This window comes from Anneissia japonica, unplaced genomic scaffold, assembly GCF_011630105.1.
Source record: "Anneissia japonica isolate Jap-2015-1 unplaced genomic scaffold, ASM1163010v1 scaffold287833_len2544123_cov190, whole genome shotgun sequence".
Lineage (NCBI taxonomy): Eukaryota > Metazoa > Echinodermata > Crinoidea > Comatulida > Comatulidae > Anneissia > Anneissia japonica.
In genome coordinates this window covers 1,823,192-1,832,907 of record NW_022757233.1, presented here as the reverse complement: position 1 = coordinate 1,832,907, position 9,716 = coordinate 1,823,192, and the positions used below count along the sequence as shown (strand labels likewise).

Below are 9,716 nucleotides of genomic sequence, written 5' to 3'. Positions count from 1 at the left end.
GCATGATTCATATATTCCCATTCATCTTATAAGTGGGTCCCACACTTTGAAAACGTTCCGCCGGCCCTGTAAAGGGTACTCTCTCTGATTTTGTCCCATTCGGTACGGAGTTCTTCAAGTCGGACCGAATCATAATAATAATAATAATAATAATAATAATAATCATAATAATATTTAATTATAGTAATAATAATGATGATGATGATGATGATGATGATGATGATGATAATAATAATAATAACTAGCCATTTTTGCTGCATATATTTCTCTAAATGTATTTTTAAATGTTCGTATTGATCTTTTATTATTTTAACAATTTTAAAAACGTTATGATCTGGATGTTAATGTATTTTTTTTAGGCATATATTTCTCTAAATATATTTTTAAATGTTCGTATTGATCTATTATTATTTTAACAATTTTAAAAACGTTATGATCTGGATGTTAATGTATTTTTTTTTAATATTTAAAGATATACCACTTTAACTGATACTTGCTTTTCAATATATTTATGTAACTGCTATAAAACTGATACATGTATTTCATTTAACTGCTACAATGAATGAATGATATTTGCAGCGGTACAGCAGCTATTTTTTAACTGATATATATTATATATATATATATATATATATATATATATATATATATATATATATATATATAAGATAAGTCGTTATCTATAACCCATCCTGGTAGACATATTAAAAACATATATATGTGTTTCCGGGCCATAGCGTCAAATTTAATAAGGCTAACATCCTAACTGTGGAACCAAGATGGTTTGAGAGAGGGGTCAAGGAAGCAGTCTACATCAGGGCCAACAGACCAACGTTGAATGGAGATGGTGGAAAATATAATCCTCCAAACATATGGAACAACACTTTAAAGGCAGGAATGGAGGAGGGGGACATGGAACAGGCCCACCCAGCCTCACCGCTGACGTCACAATCCCTATGACGCAATTTCCATCGTGTGTCATTGTGAACAAAACTACAGTGATGGTCGAAAGCTTAAAACGTAAGTTCTTTTGTTTTCTGCTGTATCCAGAGATATAAAGTTGTAATTGATATTTATTATTGTCAACCTGGATAGATGAATCTACACCAGTCGAATAATACTACTACTAATAATAACAATACTAATAATTATTATTATTATCATTATTATTATTATTATTATTATTATTATTATTTTCATATTATTATTATTTATAATAAGAGTAATTATTATTTTCATATTATTATTATTATAATTATTATTTGCATAATATTATTATTTATAATGCTAATAATAATAATAATTATTATTAATATATTTAATCATTATTATTTAATCATTTATTATAATTAGCAAAGCCCTTTGGATCAGGGTGCTATAGAGCGAGGACCCTACTGGGAAATATGGGTAGGGGCGCCGAAGGGGCCCTTAAGGATCAGTGGCCCTTGGAGCAAATTTTACGAATAGGCCCCTCCAGACGCTCGGAAATGGCACTCTCAAACGGTAAAAATGCTTTTTCAAAGCAGTGTTTCTCGACAAAATTATTAACTTCCTCCCGACGGCAGTTATGCTCCCTCGTATGCTCCTCCTTCCTTAGACACCCCTCCCCTCACGGGCATCGGAAAGGCCTGATCAAAGGACCTATAGCCAGTCCATTCTATACTGGGTAGTCGCAAAGCAAATTAGGATTGTGGCACCTTTAGATGCCCGGAAATGGCACTCATTCAGTCTTAACATTTTAAAATGTTATCTCATTTTTTTTTTCAATTTTGACAAATGTAGGGTGGCCCTGGCCGGCTGGGCATCCCACCCCCACTGGATTAATATAATAGGCGTATATGTCATACAGTCGCTGTCAGAGACACATCATGATGTTATTAACAAAGCCATTTAGGATCAGTGTGATATATAGAGCGAGGACCCTGGACCCCCATTGGTAGGGGCATCAAAAGGGCTCCTAAGGGTCGGTGGACTACGGATTTTCGCACGAGAACGCGCAAGCGTTACTCCATGTTGAGCATGTAGGCCTATAGTTGTTCTATAGCTGGGTACTACATTCCGGCTAAAAAAATCTGTCTTTAGGTATCCGCCTTTTGGCCTTTTTAAATCATGATTTATGCGTTGGGAATATAGCTTTTGTTTGTTTTCAATCAATAGAAAATTCCAAATTAGTGAGTGGTAAAATAATCGAGCTCTCCTTTCGCCCTCTGTTGGATCCGTCACTGAACCCATGGGTACACTTTTTCCCTCTTTCTTTCTTCCCTTTATCTTTTCTCAATTTTTTTTTAATTTGTCGGCGAGACTGAAGGTGGGGGGGGGAGCGGACGGGCACTCGTCCCCCCCCCCCCGATGGAACCGCCCACTGTTAACTATATGTAGCCATGGAATTGACTTCTAAACGCTCATGATCTACAGAGTGAAGGACTTTACGGCAACCAAGATAGAGATTAAGGACATCAAAGGGAACGCCCTTGTCTCTTTACCATTATGTAAACCTTGAAAATTTATAATAGCTGAGTCAGACATGATCTACAAGACCTTAATCCATGAATGGAAACTTAACAAATCAACTCTATAGATGGTTTACAACTCTTCAAACTATAGACCGCGACCCAAAATAGGGCCAAAAATATTTTGTAGTGTCGTCGGAATTACAATAGAATATTTTGTACTCCGACCTTGTTTATGTTCAGGGACGGGTCCAGCCTGCCAGAAAAGGGGGAAGGGGCAATCAGCGAGCGAAGCGAGCAGCCTTAGGCTCGGGGTCAGAGGGCGGCCTAGGACCCCCGGCGGGGTCCAGGGGCAGAGCTCTAGTTGGGGTCCAATGGGGTGAAGCCCCTTTGAAGCCCAGCTCATTTGAGGAATATGAGGTCGTATTAAGTCGATTTTGACTATCTAGCATGGTAGTTTTCAGTAACAAATAAAAGAAAAAAAAAATAGGTGTATGTATTTTATTAGAAATTTAAATATACAGGGTACCTGCAATATGCAAATATGAAATGTGTCATTAAATTAATAATAATTCATCTCTTCACAGCTGTGGGTCTTAGTGCCTGTTCCATGAATTTCTCAAGCATAATCTTTGACAACTTGCAAAGGCTAATAAATGTACACCATTTCAAAAGAGAAATTTCACTTCTAGAAAACATGATGAAATTTCTCAGCAACATCGAGCATAATAATAAAAAAAATCAGCAAAAAGGAAAACTAATATCCAAAATCCGTTAAAAAAATTCATCAAACATCAAAATCCGCTACTGTATATTAACATTGAGTAACTTACAAGTGTTCTATTTCTCACCCAGTGGATTTATGAATAGCCCTCTCCTAGGGTGTTTTTGGTAGGAAAAGAAGACTTAAACACTGTGGGTGTAAATTTTTCTTTTTTTTTGTTATAGCGAGTGCTTGATTGCATGAAAGTTTCCCGGCTGGTGCATATGCGCTTAAACTTTCTTTGTAGCTATGCATTGCGCGATGTGACATAGAATCAACCTTTCTATGGAATTGAGTATCCATTCAATTATCTAAAAAAAAAGTTGATAAAAGGGGGAAGCGCGTCGCAGGCGCCCCCCCCATACTAATCCCGCCCCTAATGTTAATCAGATTTATGTGACGGGGTCTCATATTTTAGTAGCAATAACAGTAGTAACTTTTATTCGGTGCCGACACATATAAAGTGGGTAATACTGATTAATAACTAGCATTGTTTAGCGTATGATGCCAAGAAGGCCTCTTAGCTCTATTTTCTAGTCTTTGTATTTATACCAATGACTTCATAACAGTTCAAAGCCTATGTTCAAACGATGGGTCGCGACCAAATTAGGCTCACAAAATATTGTATAGAGGAGATGGACATTATATAAAATAAAATTATCTTTGTACTCCACGCTTGTTCTGTGAATAACTTTATTTGATAGGATCTCTAATTTTAGTGAAAATGAAGAAAAAAAAAGTGCTGTAAGCTGATAATGTTCTTATTCCTGTGGTTTTACATCCCTATCTGTTGCTTCTTTACATTGACACTTTTAAAACATTAATGTGCCACACTCTCCCCTCACATTAAAACCGGTCTTATGTCTCCTCGAGTTCTTCCTTGGAAACCTGAAGAGAAAAAGGAATTAAGGAGACCCCGCCTGACCATGCTTGCCCCTCTAAAGGAAGGCACAAAACTTGAACGGGACGAACTAAAGAAGACCATGCTTGACAGGGATGAGTGGCGACAAATGACCACGACACCCACAGACACAGAGTAACGTTAAGAATGTTATGTAAGTCCCATTATAGCTGAAATTATATTTATTGTTGTATTGTATTTATCGTTATTGTGTGTTTGGTGGATAACAGCTCTTGATGGCTGATGATAAGAAATGAAATAAACTTGTAGGACTCTTCAGTATAATTTAGCGTCAAACAGATAAAATAATAACAAGTCCAGCTCAGCTAACTCACCTGATTCTGCAGTTAGTTAGTACATACGTAATTGTTAACTTGTGAGAAGTAATGCAATTGATTATCTGTTAACTTTCGTCATTGATCATTAATGATCTCCGTTAGCAAGCAACCACTTCCTAACCTTCTCTCTAGTACTAACGGATAGGCATACCGAGAGGGGGTAACCCACTACTCCAATAATGGATTTTTAGTGTTTGAAACAAATCTTATTATTAATTAAATAAAATATTTGTATGAAATTAAAATATAGTGTTAACAAGCTTATAAATATATACTGCTTTTCTATGTATTTTTAAAACCCCAACAAATGGAAGATTTACTTTTGTGTAAGGACAAGACCTTGGCCTAGCGATATAGTAGTACACGATAGCATCATGAAATATGGACTTGCTTTTGTGTATTTCAAAATTTAGAAAATATATAAAACTACAGTATACAGGTAGGCCTAGAATGTTTTTTCCAAAACTCTTTAACAACACAGTCAACAAGAAGAATGCTTTGTCAGACTCTATCCAGCCTACTAGCTTAGGCCTCTACAGGCCTGGCCTAGGCTTCGTATTATATAGGAGAGTTTGACCCGCTGGGCTATGCCCGGCCCCTAGCTAGGCCTACATTGTGACATAGGACATTGGCCTGAGGAGGCTCAAGTTAGGCCTAGCCCAGTCTGCATAAGTAGGGTTGAGGATTAGAGTATATAAGCATGTAGGTGCCTACTGCCCCGTCAGGGCTGGAGACGTCCGGCCCTATCCAACTTGCGATTGAACATTAAAATGTTACAGACGTAGGCCCTAGTCTGGGCTGGTCTCTATGGCTCCAGCCTGCTAATCCTGGTATATTGGCAGGGTAGGGTCCTTTCTTTTGGGGCTGAGGTGATTTTTACTCTAGCTTCAAGTAATTGTTTCGCCACCAATTTGCTCATTTTTGTTGCGAAATGAATTAAACATATTTTAAGGCTTTGTAGCTTCTACGATGATTGATGTGAACATTTTAGTAAATAGATTTATATAAAGCGCTTCACACCGAAATAGTCTCAAAGCACTCAAGGTGTGGACGGCTCTTACTCTATGTAACTTGCTTCTCTCCTAAGGGTCTCTACGTGTCTGAGCTACCCGGTAAACCGGTACCAGCGACACTCTTCAGTAGGGGTAGCTAAACCCCCTACTCGTCTCGAAGTAATTAAACTGTTTATAGTCCTTATCCGTGAAGAACTGTTTCACAACCAGAACCTAGGCGTACGTGCCGTTCTAACCGATCCGATATTATAACTGTACACGGAGGTTCCCCTCCTTTAACCGCTCGGTTATCCAACTCACCATATAGGCCATGCCTATTATATGTTATTTTCCTAAAAATTAAAAAAAATATATATAAAATATACTATTTTTTTAAAGAGTATTATACGGTATTGTAATTATTATTATTATAATTAATTATATTGTATAGTATGTATATTGCATTCACAATCTCAATTCATAATACTTTTTATGGCTTACCCGTAGTATATCGTTGACGAACTAACCACAGCCAGATAGCATTAGTTCAGTAGGCAGGCCAAGAGACAGAGAGAGAGAGAGAGAGAATATTTTTTGAGGAATATTCGTATTTAAATATAGTTTGTTATTTTTTATTTTTTTCACAACATACAAACCTTTACAAGATTCGCATCTACAGAGCTGTACTGACAATTTATATAAGTGAGAGGTTTGGAATACAGACAAAGTGCATAAAGACCTTCCATCAACGCTGTCTTAGAACGCTGTATTGTTAAAAGAATATCGATGTTCTCAGGACTGGCGAATACTACTGATTTGGAGTGTTGCATAACATCTGTGAGACTCCATTGGTCTGGACTTGTTTTGAGAATTCCATATATCGGACTTACTAATTAATATCTTTTGAGATGGACTCTTACCTAATGTACTCATTCTACTTTAATGAAAAAAAAAGATCACAGTGCAGATTAAAAACAAAAGAATTTTGATTGAATGTTGCCAACGAGGATGTTTTTATTGAAAATTGATCAGAACAAGCTACCGTATTAACCGAAAATCGTTGAGGATCCTGAGACTTGATCAAGCTGATATCGACAACCAGTCACCTTATGAAAAGACTGCTGAAAGTAAGTAATACGCCAAAGTAGTAATCAGTTTTATAAAACATCCATAATCATTTCTGAGGGTATTCATACAGTACTTTATATTTTGCTCATTCCTCATACTGTACAGTACATACACCATGGATACAGTAACTTCATGCATATAACAAATACATTTTTTGTTTTCTTTTGGTAAACTAATTGAGGCTTATTATATCTTATCTGATGCTGCTGTTCAACTATTCTGAAAAATATCAGCCCAATGAAACAGTTAATTATTGGGTCCTACAGTACTTTAAAAAATTTTAAAACCATGTGTCTTCCTCACGTTTTAAAATATATACCCAGATATCCAGCTATAGATAAATTTGCTATATATTAATCAGTGGAAAAATATTATTGAAAACAAATTTCTAGGTCAATGTATAATCTGACTGTCCCAGGAAAAAACAATAGAATTTCTTTTATATTCTTGTTAACTTAGTTGTTTTTTTTTCTTTGAAAGATTGCATCCCTTAATCAATTCTTTAATATTACTGTAAGTGTGGTCATACATCTACAAAAAAACGTGGTTTTCATTCTTTTTTCGTTTCCTATTTCATAATTTCAAAGATGATACTGTATTTTAAGTTAAATTTAATCATTTTTGGTAATTTAATTACTGGTCACATTTTGGTTATTGCTCACATAAAATTTTGTCATTTATTATTGTTTTAGCTACGTGTGAGGATAACTTTAGAGAAACATTTGTCAAAATTTTATAATAATAGGGACAATGTAAAACAATACGATAGTTTGCATTGTAACTTTACAAAAACGTAACTAAATCTATTTCTTCTCTACAGACAATGTATTGTATATTGTATTCAAGCCACTCGGGAAAAGATAATAGGGACAATGTAAAACAATGGGATAATTTAATTGTAAATTTACAAAAACAATTAAGTCTATTTATAAAAAATATATTGTGTATATTGTATGCAAACAGTCAAATTGGAATTAAATCCAAGTTTTTATGCCTAATAACATAAAGAACTTTTTGTATTTTCAATCATTCTACAGTTGCTGAATACACTCACCTCACGCACACAAAGAACTGTTCTGTCTTTCTCACAATTCATGATCTTACATACAGTATGTATAATCTAAAAAATATTGATCATAGAAAAATCCAAGAAACATTTTACACTACATTTAGCAATCTATTTTCATTGTAACTTTGAACCTGTCTGGTTAAATAATTATAAAAATGGATGACTAAATAAATGAATGATAAACTGAATATATATACAAAAAAAATGTCGTAATTATGCAACAATCTTTTTACTCCTGTATAATGATACATACTTATTTTTTCTTTCAGCTTTAGATATTTTGAAACCAAGCCTTGTATTGTGAGATGAAATCATTGTTTGACCTAAACCTGGAATTTAAAGTACAAACCTAGCATTAATACTTTCTACTTTATAGTGTGTAATTTAATTGCTGTGCAAGGACAATGAAGTATACATATTACATATTGTGCAATTCTTAAAAATTGCTTAGGAAAAATATTTTGTTGGCCCCCTCAGAGAATTAACTACTTTAATTATAGTAAAATGACATGCAGCATTTTATAGGCTAACAAATATTTACTACCCCTATTTCATGATGTCACTGTAATTATGAAATCTATGCAATTAATTATGAAGTATCATTATTTTATTTAAATTATCTAACCATCTTATATCTCTGATCACGGATTAATATGCCATTGGTAGAACTATGTTTATTGCAGAGGAGTTGAATAGCTTGGTGGTTAAGTTAAGTGAATTTCTACACTAATAATTTTGTGTTCAGTTATGTGTGTTAAAGTGAAAAATATCGTCGCAAACAATGTTTTGGTTTTATATTCCGTAAAACAAGGGGGGATTTTAATGATATTGTATGTACAGTAGTGAAATGTTGATATGATACAAAAACATACACATTATAGAGTAGTACAGTACTTTGAAATATTCAATACAAGAACATCACTCAAGATTAGTAACATAATTAAATTTCTTCTAGAAGCTTCATACTGCATATCACTGAATTAATGCACTGTATCATAGTAATGAAAACTTTTGGAATTTACAGTATGTCTGTTTTTTTAATCATTTTAAATGACCAACCAATGTTTTACATTATTTTAAAAAAAATATTGTTCACATTTTATGCTAAATTATCTGTATATTATACAAATATTTTGTAATTATATTGTATTATAATGCATGTTTTCCCAGTCAGCGATAAGAAGCTCACCACAAATTTGCTATCCATGTTTTAAATCTTGTTCAGTGGACAGATCTTTTGTAATCTACATTTTTTCAATTATTTCTATTGATATATTTTATTATTATTATTATTGTTTTGTTATTAATAATATTATGGTGTGAATTATATTTAGTATAGTATAGTAGTAATTCAATGAAGCAGTCTTCTCAGGTTTTGCTTAATAATTTTATCTTTAGTAATGCGCAAGAAAAGAAACAAAACTGGAACCTTTGTTTTACTGTACTAATACAAGTTATGTATAAAATCCTATTACTGTGCAATGTTTCTTCAGTGCAATATTCAGCTCATCACCATAAATGCTTGGTTAAGTTACCTCTTTATATTAGTGACACATCTCTGTATCAAATTAAATTCTCAATGTTCTTGATGCTTAATTTTACTGTAAGAATCACTGAGGTTAAACAATACTAAACTTAATTATTAATTGTAGTTGTTTTCTTATAATTTCTAGGGCAAGAAATATACAGTATATTTTTTATTAACAGTCGACTTCAGTGAATATATTAGTATAAACCTCCAGTATATTAACTTTGTAGTTTCAGCACTTGGCATTCATTTGTATAAATATGTTATTATATTATTATATAATTGTGACTGCAAAGGTAATAAATATTAATCTAAGATCTACAGTACAAAATGAATTTTTTTTTGTCATTTTATCGTTATAATTTATCATTACCATAAGCATAATTTGGACCAGTATCCTCTGTGCTGTAATATTATACTGTTTCATCCAAATGTTTTTGTCGCATAGGCTCTTCTAGGTTGTAACCACAATGAACTTTTCGCTTGCTCATAAAATAGGAGTAAACATATGCTTCCCCACTCCCACACCCACATACACACTGAATCT

General features: G+C 33.7%; 1 long non-coding RNA gene across 1 annotated transcript; it reads left to right on the top strand.

Annotated features, from left to right (window-relative positions):
• The first annotated feature begins 4,798 nt into the window (after window positions 1-4,798).
• Window positions 4,799-9,485, top strand: LOC117124586. Its single transcript, XR_004447993.1, has 3 exons — window positions 4,799-4,891; window positions 6,110-6,571; window positions 7,911-9,485. It is a non-coding gene; the product is annotated as an uncharacterized LOC117124586 (long non-coding RNA).
• The last annotated feature ends 231 nt before the right edge of the window (window positions 9,486-9,716 follow it).